The following is a 16,701-nucleotide window of genomic DNA, read 5'->3' as shown; positions in this document are numbered from 1 at the left end:
ACCGAGGTGATGCGTACGGAGCCGTCACGACGTGTACTGCGTGTAGAAACGTGAAGCGAAGATAAAAGCTAACACCTGAAAAGTGGGCGCACATTCACCACGGCATGAAATAGTCAATGAGGTAGACGTGAATTTGACTAAGCCTCTTTTTGGCGCCGTCTACGCTGATGCCCGAGGCACTCAGGTTTCTTCTGAAATGACTGCTTCATTTTTTTTTTTTTTTTTTTTATGACAGTTTTTTTACGAGTGAGACCCATAAAAATAATACTTACTGGGGATTTTAACTTGTTATAGTCTGTCAATCAAAGCAAAGCAGGGCTATCACAGAGGCTTCATGTGCAGCAAGTGAAGTGGGGGATTCGTAGGTGATCTGTGGTTTGTGGGTGATTTGTAACCAAACGGAATTAAAATGAAACAATGGAGTTGGCTAAATGAGCTACAGTGATCAACCAACCGGTTGGCTGTTGTTTCATCTAAATGGAGTTGGCGAAATGAGAAGGCCAACCGGTAGGCTGTTGTTTCATCTAAATGGAGTTGGCGAAATGAGAAGGCCAACCGGTTGGCTGTTGTTTCATCTAAATGGAGTTGGCGAAATGAGAAGGCCAACCGGTTGGCTGTAGTTTCATCTAAATGGAGTTGGCGAAATGAGAAGGCCAACCGGTTGGCTGTAGTTTCATCTAAATGGAGTTGGCGAAATGAGAAGGCCAACCGGTTGGCTGTTGTTTCATCTAAATGGAGTTGGCTGAATGAGAAGGCCAACCGGTTGGCTGTAGTTTCATCTAAATGGAGTTGGCTGAATGAGAAGGCCAACCGGTTGGCTGTTGTTTCATCTAAATGGAGTTGGCGAAATGAGAAGGCCAACCGGTAGGCTGTTGTTTCATCTAAATGGAGTTGGCTGAATGAGAAGGCCAACCGGTTGGCTGTTGTAATCTAAATGGAGTTGGCTGAATGAGAAGGCCAACCGGTTGGCTGTTGTAATCTAAACGGAGTTGGCTGAATGAGAAGGCCAACCGGTAGGCTGTTGTTTCATCTAAATGGAGTTGGCTGAATGAGAAGGCCAACCGGTTGGCTGTTGTAATCTAAATGGAGTTGGCTGAATGAGAAGGCCAACCGGTTGGCTGTTGTAATCTAAACGGAGTTGGCTGAATGAGAAGGCCAACCGGTAGGCTGTTGTAATCTAAATGGAGTTGGCTGAATGAGAAGGCCAACCGGTAGGCTGTTGTTTCATCTAAATGGAGTTGGCGAAATGAGAAGGCCAACCGGTTGGCTGTTGTTTCATCTAAATGGAGTTGGCGAAATGAGAAGGCCAACCGGTTGGCTGTTGTTTCATCTAAATGGAGTTGGCTGAATGAGAAGGCCAACCGGTTGGCTGTTGTAATCTAAATGGAGTTGGCTGAATGAGAAGGCCAACCGGTTGGCTGTTGTAATCTAAATGGAGTTGGCTGAATGAGAAGGCCAACCGGTTGGCTGTTGTTTCATCTAAATGGAGTTGGCTGAATGAGAAGGCCAACCGGTTGGCTGTTGTTTCATCTAAATGGAGTTGGCTGAATGAGAAGGCCAACCGGTTGGCTGTTGTAATCTAAATGGAGTTGGCTGAATGAGAAGGCCAACTGGTTGGCTGTAGTTTCATCTAAATGGAGTTGGCTGAATGAGAAGGCCAACCGGTAGGCTGTTGTAATCTAAATGGAGTTGGCTAAATGAGAAGGCCAACCGGTAGGCTGTTGTAATCTAAATGGACTTGGCTAAATGAGAAGGCCAACTGGTTGGCTATTGTAATCTAAATGGAGTTGGCTGAATGAGAAGGCCAACTGGTTGGCTGTAGTTTCATCTAAATGGAGTTGGCTAAATGAGAAGGCCAACCGGTTGGCTGTTGTAATCTAAATGGAGTTGGCTGAATGAGAAGGCCAACCGGTTGGCTGTTGTAATCTAAATGGAGTTGGCTGAATGAGAAGGCCAACCGGTTGGCTGTTGTAATCTAAATGGAGTTGGCTGAATGAGAAGGCCAACCGGTTGGCTGTTGTAATCTAAATGGAGTTGGCTGAATGAGAAGGCCAACCGGTTGGCTGTTGTGATCTAAATGGAGTTGGCTGAATGAGAAGGCCAACCGGTTGGCTGTAGTTTCATCTAAATGGAGTTGGCTAAATGAGAAGGCCAACCGGTTGGCTGTTGTAATCTAAATGGAGTTGGCTGAATGAGAAGGCCAACCGGTAGGCTGTTGTAATCTAAATGGAGTTGGCTGAATGAGAAGGCCAACCGGTTGGCTGTTGTAATCTAAATGGAGTTGGCTGAATGAGAAGGCCAACCGGTTGGCTGTTGTAATCTAAATGGAGTTGGCTGAATGAGAAGGCCAACCGGTAGGCTGTTGTAATCTAAATGGAGTTGGCGAAATGAGAAGGCCAACCGGTTGGCTGTTGTTTCATCTAAATGGAGTTGGCTGAATGAGAAGGCCAACCGGTAGGCTGTTGTAATCTAAATGGATTTGGCTGAATGAGAAGGCCAACCGGTTGGCTGTTGTAATCTAAACGGAGTTGGCTGAATGAGAAGGCCAACTGGTTGGCTGTAGTTTCATCTAAATGGAGTTGGCTAAATGAGAAGGCCAACCGGTTGGCTGTTGTAATCTAAATGGAGTTGGCTAAATGAGAAGGCCAACCGGTTGGCTGTAGTTTCATCTAAATGGAGTTTATATGCCATTTAGCAGACACTTTTATCCAAAGCGACTTACAGTCATGTGCATACATTCTACGTATGGGTGGTCCTGGGAATCGAACCCACTACCCTGGCGTTACAAGCGCCATGCTCTACCAACTGAGCTACAGAAGGACCAGAAAGACCTCTCTACTGTATATAGCCTCTCTACTGTATATAGCCTCTCTATAGTATATAGCCTATCTACTGTATATAGCCTCTCTATAGTATATAGCCTCTCTACTGTATATAGCCTCTCTACTGTATATAGCCTCTCTCCTGTATATAGCCTCTCTACTGTATATAGCCTCTCTACTGTATATAGCCTATCTACTGTATATAGCCTCTCTATAGTATATAGCCTCTCTACTGTATATAGCCTCTCTACTGTATATAGCCTCTCTCCTGTATATAGCCTCTCTACTGTATATAGCCTCTCTACTGTATATAGCCTCTCTACTGTATATAGCCTCTCTACTGTATATAGCCTCTCTCCTGTATATAGCCTCTCTACTGTATATAGCCTCTCTGCTGTATATAGCCTCTCTATAGTATATAGCCTCTCTACTGTATATAGCCTCTCTATAGTATATAGCCTCTCTACTGTATATAGCCTCTCTATAGTATATAGCCTCTCTACTGTATATAGCCTCTCTACTGTATATAGCCTCTCTACTGTATATAGCCTCTCTCCTGTATATAGCCTCTCTACTGTATATAGCCTCTACTGTATATAGCCTCTCTATAGTATATAGCCTCTCTACTGTATATAGCCTCTCTATAGTATATAGCCTCTCTACTGTATATAGCCTCTCTCCTGTATATAGCCTCTCTACTGTATATAGCCTCTCTACTGTATATAGCCTCTCTACTGTATATAGCCTCTCTCCTGTATATAGCCTCTCTACTGTATATAGCCTCTACTGTATATAGCCTCTCTATAGTATATAGCCTCTCTACTGTATATAGCCTCTCTACTGTATATAGCCTCTCTACTGTATATAGCCTCTCTCCTGTATATAGCCTCTCTACTGTATATAGCCTCTACTGTATATAGCCTCTCTATAGTATATAGCCTCTCTCCTGTATATAGCCTCTCTACTGTATATAGCCTCTACTGTATATAGCCTCTCTCCTGTATATAGCCTCTCTCCTGTATATAGCCTCTCTACTGTATATAGCCTCTCTCCTGTATATAGCCTCTCTACTGTATATAGCCTCTACTGTATATAGCCTCTCTCCTGTATATAGCCTCTACTGTATATAGCCTCTCTCCTGTATATAGCCTCTCTACTGTATATAGCCTCTACTGTATATAGCCTCTCTCCTGTATATAGCCTCTCTACTGTATATAGCCTCTCTCCTGTATATAGCCTCTCTACTGTATATAGCCTCTACTGTATATAGCCTCTCTACTGTATATAGCCTCTCTACTGTATATAGCCTCTCTACTGTATATAGCCTGATCCTGTATATAGCCTCTCACTGTATATAGCCTCTTACTGTATATAGCCTCTCTACTGTATATAGCCTCTCTACTGTATATAGCCTCTTACTGTATATAACCTCTCTACTGTATTAGCATTTCACTGTATATAGCCTCTCTACTGTATATAGCATCTCTACTGTATATAGCATCTCTACTGTATATAGCCTCTCTACTGTATATAGCATGTCTACTGTATATAGCCTCTCTACTGTATATAGCCTCTCTACTGTATATAGCCTCTCTATAGTATATAGCCTCTCTACTGTATGTGTTTTTTTGTTATTCTTAACTTCTTAAAACTGTTAAAGGTTAAAGGTTAAAGGCTTGTATTCTTGTACCTATTCAGCATTTGTATTTGTACTGTTGTATTCAGCATTTCACTGTAAGGTCTACTACACCTGTTGTATTCAGCATTTCACTGTAAGGTCTACTACACCTGTTGTATTCAGCATTTCACTGTAAGGTCTACTACACCTGTTGTATTCAGCATTTCACTGTAAGGTCTACTACACCTGTTGTATTCAGCATTTCACTGTAAGGTCTACTACACCTGTTGTATTCAGCATTTCACTGTAAGGTCTACTACACCTGTTGTATTCAGCATTTCACTGTAAGGTCTACTACACCTGTTGTATTCAGCATTTCACTGTAAGGTCTACTACACCTGTTGTATTCAGCATTTCACTGTAAGGTCTACTACACATGTTGTATTCAGCATTTCACTGTAAGGTCTACTACACCTGTTGTATTCAGCATTTCACTGTAAGGTCTACTACACCTGTTGTATTCAGCATTTCACTGTAAGGTCTACTACACCTGTTGTATTCAGTATTTCACTGTAAGGTCTACTACACCTGTTGTATTCAGCATTTCACTGTGAGGTCTACTTCACCTGTTGTATTCAGCATTTCACTGTGAGGTCTACTACACCTGTTGTATTCAGCATTTCACTGTAAGGTCTACTACACCTGTTGTATTCAGCATTTCACTGTGAGGTCTACTACACCTGTTGTATTCAGCATTTCACTGTAAGGTCTACTACACCTGTTGTATTCAGCATTTCACTGTAAGGTCTACTACACCTGTTGTATTCAGCATTTCACTGTAAGGTCTACTACACCTGTTGTATTCAGCATTTCACTGTAAGGTCTACTACACCTGTTGTATTCAGCATTTCACTGTGAGGTCTACTACACCTGTTGTATTCAGCATTTCACTGTAAGGTCTACTACACCTGTTGTATTCAGCATTTCACTGTAAGGTCTACTACACCTGTTGTATTCAGCATTTCACTGTGAGGTCTACTACACCTGTTGTATTCAGCATTTCACTGTAAGGTCTACTACACCTGTTGTATTCAGCATTTCACTGTAAGGTCTACTACACCTGTTGTATTCAGCATTTCACTGTAAGGTCTACTACACCTGTTGTATTCAGCATTTCACTGTAAGGTCTACTACACCTGTTGTATTCAGCATTTCACTGTGAGGTCTACTACACCTGTTGTATTCAGCATTTCACTGTAAGGTCTACTACACCTGTTGTATTCAGTATTTCACTGTAAGGTCTACTACACCTGTTGTATTCAGCATTTCACTGTGAGGTCTACTACACCTGTTGTATTCAGCATTTCACTGTAAGGTCTACTACACCTGTTGTATTCAGCATTTCACTGTAAGGTCTACTACACCTGTTGTATTCAGCATTTCACTGTAAGGTCTACTACACCTGTTGTATTCAGTATTTCACTGTAAGGTCTACTACACCTGTTGTATTCAGCATTTCACTGTGAGGTCTACTACACCTGTTGTATTCAGCATTTCACTGTAAGGTCTACTACACCTGTTGTATTCAGCATTTCACTGTAAGGTCTACTACACCTGTTGTATTCAGCATTTCACTGTAAGGTCTACTACACCTGTTGCATTCAGCATTTCACTGTGAGGTCTACTACACCTGTTGTATTCAGCATTTCACTGTAAGGTCTACTACACCTGTTGTATTCAGCATTTCACTGTGAGGTCTACTACACCTGTTGTATTCAGCATTTCACTGTAAGGTCTACTACACCTGTTGTATTCAGCATTTCACTGTAAGGTCTACTACACCTGTTGTATTCAGCATTTCACTGTAAGGTCTACTACACCTGTTGTATTCAGCATTTCACTGTAAGGTCTACTACACCTGTTGTATTCAGTATTTCACTGTAAGGTCTACTACACCTGTTGTATTCAGCATTTCACTGTGAGGTCTACTACACCTGTTGTATTCAGCATTTCACTGTAAGGTCTACTACACCTGTTGTATTCAGCATTTCACTGTGAGGTCTACTACACCTGTTGTATTCAGTATTTCACTGTGAGGTCTACTACACCTGTTGTAATTCAGCATTTCACTGTGAGGTCTACTACACCTGTTGTATTCAGTATTTCACTGTACGGTCTACTACACCTGTTGTAATTCAGCATTTCACTGTGAGGTCTACTACACCTGTTGTATTCAGCATTTCACTGTAAGGTCTACTACACCTGTTGTATTCAGTATTTCACTGTAAGGTCTACTACACCTGTTGTAATTCAGCATTTCACTGTAAGGTCTACTACACCAGTTGTATTCAGCATTTCACTGTGAGGTCTACTACACCTGTTGTATTCAGCATTTCACTGTGAGGTCTACTACACCTGTTGTATTCAGCATTTCACTGTGAGGTCTACTTCACCTGTTGTATTCAGCATTTCACTGTAAGGTCTACTACACCAGTTGTATTCAGCATTTCACTGTGAGGTCTACTACACCTGTTGTATTCAGTATTTCACTGTAAGGTCTACTACACCTGTTGTATTCAGCATTTCACTGTGAGGTCTACTACACCAGTTGTATTCAGCATTTCACTGTGAGGTCTACTACACCTGTTGTATTCAGTATTTCACTGTAAGGTCTACTACACCTGTTGTATTCAGCATTTCACTGTGAGGTCTACTACACCTGTTGTATTCAGCATTTCACTGTGAGGTCTACTTCACCTGTTGTATTCAGCATTTCACTGTAAGGTTTACTACACCTGTTGTATTCAGCATTTCACTGTGAGGTCTACTACACCTGTTGTATTCAGCATTTCACTGTAAGGTCTACTACACCTGTTGTATTCAGCATTTCACTGTGAGGTCTACTACACCTGTTGTATTCAGCATTTCACTGTGAGGTCTACCTCACGTGACAAATACCCTTTGATTTGATTTGATTCTGAGGGAACACAATATTCTACCACAATAGTGTTTTTATCCACATTGATTTCCTCCCCCTTCTGGGGCAATGTAAATAACTCTCAATGCCAGCCAATTTAGCATTGAGTGCATGGTGCTGGATTCTGATTCGCTCGCTTGGCACAATGTGAAGCTCACAGCCAATTGACTTGTAATTTAGTTGTTGCTGCTGACTGCTTTGCAAACTGTCATATAGTGGTGGAGCTACTAACCCCGGGGGTTGTAACTCCTATCCCCGGGGGTTGTAACTCCTATCCCCGGGGGTTGTAACTCCCATCCCCGGGGGTTGTAACTCCTATCCCCGGGGGTTGTAACTCCTATCCCCGGGGGTTGTAACTCCTATCCCCGGGGGTTGTAACTCCTATCCCCGGGGGTTGTAACTCCTATCCCCGGGGGTTGGCTGTTTAAGGGAATTTGGCCCTGAGACGTGGAAAACTTGAGGCTTAATGTAGGAATGTAATTATTTATATGACTGGGTTAGTGGGTTTGCCTGACTGAATTTTCCTTGAGATGTCATTCATTGCGTGTTTAATAGGTAGGTGAAGAATGATTCATAAGCACTTCATATTTAGTGACCTTCAAATGAAGTGTTACTGATACGCTGTTGAAATGACAAGGCGTTTTTAGTTGAGCTCCTGTAGATGAACAAATGTGTTGGCAGTAGAACAATCTTTCAAATGACTGGTTCTAGCTATGGTCCTATCTCATGATCCATATATATATATAGTTCTAGATACCTTCTCTCACTGTCACGGACAAAGCAAAGCACTCTAAAGAATGCTGATCTCTCACTCTTCCCTATGTCTTCTCTCTCTCTCTCTCTCTCTCTCTCTCTCTCTCTCTCTCTCTCTCTCTCTCTCTCTCTCTCTCTCTCTCTCTCTCTCTCTCTCTCTCTCTCTCTCTCTCTATCTCTCCTGCTCCCCTCTCTCTTTCTCTTCCCTTTAAACCTTGTCGGCTGGGGTAAAGCATTGTCATTTCCAGGTGTTAGTGTAGACAGACCTCTATCCCTGTTCCTCTCGGGAGAGACCAGTGTATCCTTGTGTTAGGAGTTGATGTTATTCTTCAATAACACAAATCCCAAAGCAAATCAGGGGAGAGAAAAAATACCCAGACGATAACCAGTGATGTTGCTGTTGGGGGAGGGTCTACCCAGACGATAACCAGTGATGTTGCTGTTGGGGGAGGGTCTACCCAGATAACCAGGTCAACCCTCCCCCAACAGCAACATCACTGGTTATCGTCTGGGGGAGACCTCCCCCCCAACAGCAACATTACTGGTTATCGTCTGGTTAGACGGTCCCCCAACAGCAACATTACTGGTTATCGTCTGGTAGACCCTCCCCATAGCAACATTACTGGTTATCGTCTGGTAGACCCTCCCCAACAGAAACATCACTGGTTATCGTCTGGTAGACCCTCCCCAACAGCAACATTACTGGTTATCGTCTGGTAGACCCTCCCCCAACAGAAACATCACTGGTTATCGTCTGGTAGACCCTCCCCCAACAGCAACATTACTGGTTATCGTCTGGTAGACCCTCCCCCAACAGCAACATTACTGGTTATCGTCTGGTAGACCCTCCCCCAACAGCAACATCACTGGTTATCTGGGTAGACCCTCCCCAACAGAAACATCACTGGTTATCGTCTGGTAGACCCTCCCCCAACAGAAACATCACTGGTTATCGTCTGGTAGACCCTCCCCCAACAGCAACATCACTGGTTATCGTCTGGTAGACCCTCCCCCAACAGCAACATTACTGGTTATCGTCTGGTAGACCCTCCCCCAACAGCAACATTACTGGTTATCGTCTGGTAGACCCTCCCCTACAGCAACATCACTGGTTATCATCTGGTAAACCCTCCCCCAACAGCAACATTACTGGTTATCGTCTGGTAGACCCTCCCCCAACAGCAACATTACTGGTTATCGTCTGGTAGACCCTCCCCAACAGCAACATCACTGGTTATCGTCTGGTAGACCCTCCCCTACAGCAACATCACTGGTTATCGTCTGGACAGTAGACCCTCCCCAACAGCAACATCACTGGTTATCGTCTGGGTAGATGCTCCCCCAACAGCAACATCACTGGTTATCGTCTGGGTAGACCCTCCCCCAACAGCAACATCACTGGTTATCGTCTGGGTAGACCCTCCCCCAACAGCAACATCACTGGTTATCGTCTGGGTAGACCCTCCCCCAACAGCAACATCACTGGTTATCGTCTGGGTAGACCCTCCCCCAACAGCAACATCACTGGTTATCGTCTGGGTATTTTTTCTCATATATAATATAACACATTCATTTGAAAAGGACAAATCAAATATATTATGCTGGGAGGTAGATGGTAGATGTTCAGTCTCCCCTGTCCTCAGCTTTTCTCCACAGAATAAAGCAACAGGATGACATGTATATCCCCACCCCCCAACCCTAGCCTGGCGTTGACTAATCAGAATTCCTTGCAGTACAACAGGGCCAATGGCCAAATAACAAGTATCCTGCTCCAGACTCAATGTACAGAACGTAGCACACGAAGCTCTGAGTTCACGACTGACATTCCACGGGGTTCTAAACAGCTGTTGAACTGAAAACCCAATTCCCTATCGACCATTAGTACTCTGTTTAGGTTTTAGTATTCTCGTACTCTCTCACTGTGTATTTATCGACAACAGATTATCATACTTGAATACACCCAGCAGTGTAGATAGACCTCTATGCCTGATCCTCTCAGGAGAGACACTTGGGAGTAGAGTAGAGTACAGGTCAGGGGTGAACGTATAATTGGTGAATGGAAAGAGACATAAGTTACACAAAAACACAGAAAAGTGTAATTACATTTGACAATTGTAATTAGAATTTTTTTTGTAATTAGAATTTTGAAGCGTAGGCTATACCATCCGTTTTCACGTTGAATCGCTAACGTTTCATGCTTCTGACATGCACTAATGATACAAAGTGATCTATTAACCTACAGTTTTCTTAACATTTTGTTTTAATGATTGTGATAGGCTAATTTTTCCCCGGATACGGCGTACCGTCCCAAACCGCCTTGCGTTTACCCCTGAATACACTACTGCAACTGGATTCTGGACTTCCTGGTGGGAAGTGATGTGAGGTGACAAGGTGGTGAGGGTAGGCTACGACACATACGCCACGCTGACCCTCAATGTGGGGGTGCCTCAGGGGTGCATGTTTAGTCCCTTCCTGTGCTCCCTGTTCACCCATGACTCCAACACCATCATCGTCGCTTGCAGTATACATGGTTAATATAGACAGTATACATGGTTAATATAGACAGTATACATGGTTAATATAGACAGTATACATGGTTAATATAGACACTATACATGGTTAATATAGACAGTATACATGGTTAATATAGACAGCATACATGGTTAATATAGACACTATACAGTATACATGGTTAATATAGACACTATACAGTATACATGGTTAATATAGACAGTATACATGGTTAATATAGACACTATACAGTATACATGGTTAATATAGACAGTATACATGGTTAATATAGACAGTATACATGGTTAATATAGACAGTATACATGGTTAATATAGACAGTATACATGGTTAATATAGACACTATACAGTATACATGGTTAATATAGACAGTATACATGGTTAATATAGACAGTATACATGGTTAATATAGACAGTATACATGGTTAATATATACACTATACATGGTTAATATAGACAGTATACATGGTTAATATAGACAGTATACATGGTTAATATAGACAGTATACATGGTTAATATACAGTATACATGGTTAATATAGACACTATACATGGTTAATATAGACAGTATACATGGTTAATATAGACACTATACATGGTTAATATAGACAGTATACATGGTTAATATAGACAGTATACATGGTTAATATAGACAGTATACATGGTTAATATAGACAGTATACATGGTTAATATAGACAGTATACATGGTTAATATAGACAGTATACATGGTTAATATAGACAGTATACATGGTTAATATAGACAGTATACATGGTTAATATAGACAGTATACATGGTTAATATAGACAGTATACATGGTTAATATAGACATTATACATGGTTAATATAGACAGTATACATGGTTAATATAGACAGTATACATGGTTAATATAGACACTATACATGGTTAATATAGACACTATACATGGTTAATATAGACAGTATACATGGTTAATATAGACAGTATACATGGTTAATATAGACAGTATACATGGTTAATATAGACAGTATACATGGTTAATATAGACACTATACATGGTTAATATAGACAGTATACATGGTTAATATAGACAGTATACATGGTTAATATAGACACTATACATGGTTAATATAGACAGTATACATGGTTAATATAGACAGTATACATGGTTAATATAGACACTATACATGGTTAATATAGACAGTATACATGTTTAATATAGACAGTATACATGGTTAATATAGACACTATACATGGTTAATATAGACAGTATACATGGTTAATATAGACAGTAGACATGGTTAATATAGACAGTATACATGGTTAATATAGACAGTAGACAGTATACATGGTTAATATAGACAGTAGACATGGTTAATATAGACAGTATACATGGTTAATATAGACAGTAGACATGGTTAATATAGACAGTATACATGGTTAATATAGACAGTATACATGGTTAATATAGACAGTATACATGGTTAATATAGACAGTATACATGGTTAATATAGACAGTATACATGGTTAATATAGACAGTAGACAGTATACATGGTTAATAGAGACAGTATACATGGTTAATATAGACAGTAGACATGGTTAATATAGACAGTATACATGGTTAATATAGACAGTATACATGGTTAATATAGACAGTATACATGGTTAATATAGACAGTATACATGGTTAATATAGACAGTATACATGGTTAATATAGACAGTATACATGGTTAATATAGACAGTATACATGGTTAATATAGACAGTATACATGGTTAATATAGACAGTATACATGGTTAATATAGACAGTATACAGTATACATGGTTAATATAGACAGTAGACAGTATACATGGTTAATATAGACAGTATACATGGTTAATATAGACAGTATACATGGTTAATATAGACAGTAGACAGTATACATGGTTAATACAGACAGTAGACAGTAGACATGGTTAATATAGACAGTAGACAGTATACATGGTTAATATAGACAGTAGACAGTATACATGGTTAATATAGACAGTAGACAGTATACATGGTTAATATAGACAGTAGACATGGTTAATATAGACAGTGTAGATGGTTAATATAGACAGTATACATGGTTAATATAGACAGTATACATGGTTAATATAGACAGTATACATGGTTAATATAGACAGTATACATGGTTAATATAGACAGTATACATGGTTAATATAGACAGTAGACAGTATACATGGTTAATATAGACAGTAGACATGGTTAATATAGACAGTATACATGGTTAATATAGACAGTATACATGGTTAATATAGACAGTATACATGGTTAATATAGACAGTAGACAGTATACATGGTTAATATAGACAGTGTAGATGGTTAATATAGACAGTATACATGGTTAATATAGACAGTAGACAGTATACATGGTTAATATAGACAGTAGACAGTATACATGGTTAATATAGACAGTATACATGGTTAATATAGACAGTAGACAGTATACATGGTTAATATAGACAGTAGACAGTATACATGGTTAATATAGACAGTATACATGGTTAATATAGACAGTATACATGGTTAATATAGACAGTATACATGGTTAATATAGACAGTATACGTGGTTAATATAGACAGTATACATGGTTAATATAGACAGTATACATGGTTAATATAGACAGTATACATGGTTAATATAGACAGTATACATGGTTAATATAGACAGTATACATGGTTAATATAGACAGTATACATGGTTAATATAGACAGTATACATGGTTAATATAGACAGTAGACATGGTTAATATAGACAGTATACATGGTTAATATAGACAGTATACATGGTTAATATAGACAGTATACATGGTTAATATAGACAGTATACATGGTTAATATAGACAGTAGACAGTATACATGGTTAATATAGACAGTAGACAGTATACATGGTTAATATAGACAGTAGACAGTATACATGGTTAATATAGACAGTATACATGGTTAATATAGACAGTATACATGGTTAATATAGACAGTATACATGGTTAATATAGACAGTATACATGGTTAATATAGACAGTATACATGGTTAATATAGACAGTATACATGGTTAATATAGACAGTATACATGGTTAATATAGACAGTATACATGGTTAATATAGACAGTAAACATGGTTAATATAGACAGTATACATGGTTAATATAGACAGTATACATGGTTAATATAGACAGTATACATGGTTAATATAGACAGTATACATGGTTAATATAGACAGTATACATGGTTAATATAGACAGTATACATGGTTAATATAGACACTATACATGGTTAATATAGACAGTATACATGGTTAATATAGACAGTATACATGGTTAATATAGACAGTATACATGGTTAATATAGACAGTATACAGTATACATGGTTAATATAGACAGTAGACATGGTTAATATAGACAGTATACGTGGTTAATATAGACAGTATACAGTATACATGGTTAATATAGACAGTATACATGGTTAATATAGACAGTATACATGGTTAATATAGACAGTATACAGTATACATGGTTAATATAGACAGTATACATGGTTAATATAGACAGTATACATGGTTAATATAGACAGTATACAGTATACATGGTTAATATAGACAGTAGACATGGTTAATATAGACAGTATACATGGTTAATATAGACAGTATACATGGTTAATATAGACAGTATACATGGTTAACATAGACAATATACATGGTTAATATATACAGTATACATGGTTAATATAGACAGTATACATGGTTAATATATACAGTATACATGGTTAATATATACAGTATACATGGTTAATATATACAGTATACATGGTTAATATATACAGTAAACATGGTTAATATAGACAGTATACATGGTTAATATATACAGTATACATGGTTAATATAGACAGTATACAGTATACATGGTTAATATAGACAGTATACATGGTTAATATATACAGTATACATGGTTAATATATACAGTATACATGGTTAATATATACAGTAAACATGGTTAATATAGACAGTATACATGGTTAATATATACAGTATACATGGTTAATATATACAGTAAACATGGTTAATATAGACAGTATACATGGTTAATATATACAGTATACATGGTTAATATAGACAGTATACAGTATACATGGTTAATATAGACAGTAGACATGGTTAATATAGACAGTATACATGGTTAATATAGACAGTATACATGGTTAGTATAGACAGTATACATGGTTAATATAGACAGTATACATGGTTAATATAGACAGTATACATGGTTAATATAGACACTATACAGTATACATGGTTAATATAGACAGTATACATGGTTAATATAGACAGTATACATGGTTAATATAGACACTATACAGTATACATGGTTAATATAGACACTATACAGTATACATGGTTAATATAGACACTATACATGGTTAATATAGACAGTATACATGGTTAATATAGACACTATACAGTATACATGGTTAATATAGACAGTATACATGGTTAATATAGACAGTATACATGGTTAATATAGACAGTATACATGGTTAATATAGACAGTATACATGGTTAATATAGACACTATACAGTATACATGGTTAATATAGACAGTATACATGGTTAATATAGACAGTATACATGGTTAATATAGACAGTATACATGGTTAATATATACACTATACATGGTTAATATAGACAGTATACATGGTTAATATAGACAGTATACATGGTTAATATAGACAGTATACATGGTTAATATACAGTATACATGGTTAATATAGACACTATACATGGTTAATATAGACAGTATACATGGTTAATATAGACACTATACATGGTTAATATAGACAGTATACATGGTTAATATAGACAGTATACATGGTTAATATAGACAGTATACATGGTTAATATAGACAGTATACATGGTTAATATAGACAGTATACATGGTTAATATAGACAGTATACATGGTTAATATAGACAGTATACATGGTTAATATAGACAGTATACATGGTTAATATAGACAGTATACATGGTTAATATAGACAGTATACATGGTTAATATAGACAGTATACATGGTTAATATAGACAGTATACATGGTTAATATAGACACTATACATGGTTAATATAGACAGTATACATGGTTAATATAGACAGTATACATGGTTAATATAGACAGTATACATGGTTAATATAGACAGTATACATGGTTAATATAGACACTATACATGGTTAATATAGACAGTAGACAGTATACATGGTTAATATAGACAGTATACATGGTTAATATAGACAGTATACATGGTTAATATAGACAGTATACATGGTTAATATAGACACTATACATGGTTAATATAGACAGTATACATGGTTAATATAGACACTATACATGGTTAATATAGACAGTATACATGGTTAATATAGACAGTATACATGGTTAATATAGACAGTATACATGGTTAATATAGACAGTATACATGGTTAATATAGACAGTATACATAGTTAATATAGACAGTATACATGGTTAATATAGACAGTATACATGGTTAATATAGACAGTATACATGGTTAATATAGACAGTATACATGGTTAATACAGACAGTATACATGGTTAATATAGACAGTATACATGGTTAATATAGACACTATACATGGTTAATATAGACAGTAGACATGGTTAATATAGACAGTATACATGGTTAATATAGACAGTATACATGGTTAATATAGACAGTATACATGGTTAATATAGACAGTATACATGGTTAATATAGACAGTATACAGTATACATGGTTAGTATAGACAGTATACATGGTTAATATAGACACTATACATGGTTAATATAGACAGTATACATGGTTAATATAGACAGTATACATGGTTAATATAGACACTATACATGGTTAATATAGACAGTAGACATGGTTAATATAGACAGTATACATGGTTAATATAGACAGTATACATGGTTAATATAGACAGTATA

The 16,701-nt window shown here is 37.8% G+C and overlaps 1 protein-coding gene and 1 long non-coding RNA gene across 2 annotated transcripts in view; one reads left to right on the top strand and one right to left on the bottom strand.

Moving 5' to 3' along the window:
- Positions 1–16,701, top strand: part of LOC118381542 (CUB and sushi domain-containing protein 2-like) — a 1,147,246-nt gene that overhangs the window by 329,153 nt on the left and 801,392 nt on the right.
- LOC127910064 (uncharacterized) lies at positions 4,469–7,028 on the bottom strand. The gene is made up of 3 exons (XR_008073843.1): positions 6,818–7,028; positions 6,093–6,206; positions 4,469–5,674 (listed from the first exon to the last, which is right to left on the bottom strand). It is a non-coding gene; the product is annotated as an uncharacterized LOC127910064 (long non-coding RNA).

The sequence above is a fragment of the Oncorhynchus keta genome, chromosome 20 (assembly GCF_023373465.1).
Source record: "Oncorhynchus keta strain PuntledgeMale-10-30-2019 chromosome 20, Oket_V2, whole genome shotgun sequence".
NCBI classification, from domain to species: Eukaryota; Metazoa; Chordata; class Actinopteri; order Salmoniformes; family Salmonidae; genus Oncorhynchus; species Oncorhynchus keta.
Note: the sequence above shows the minus strand (reverse complement) of the source record. Positions and strands in the feature narration are given on the sequence as shown.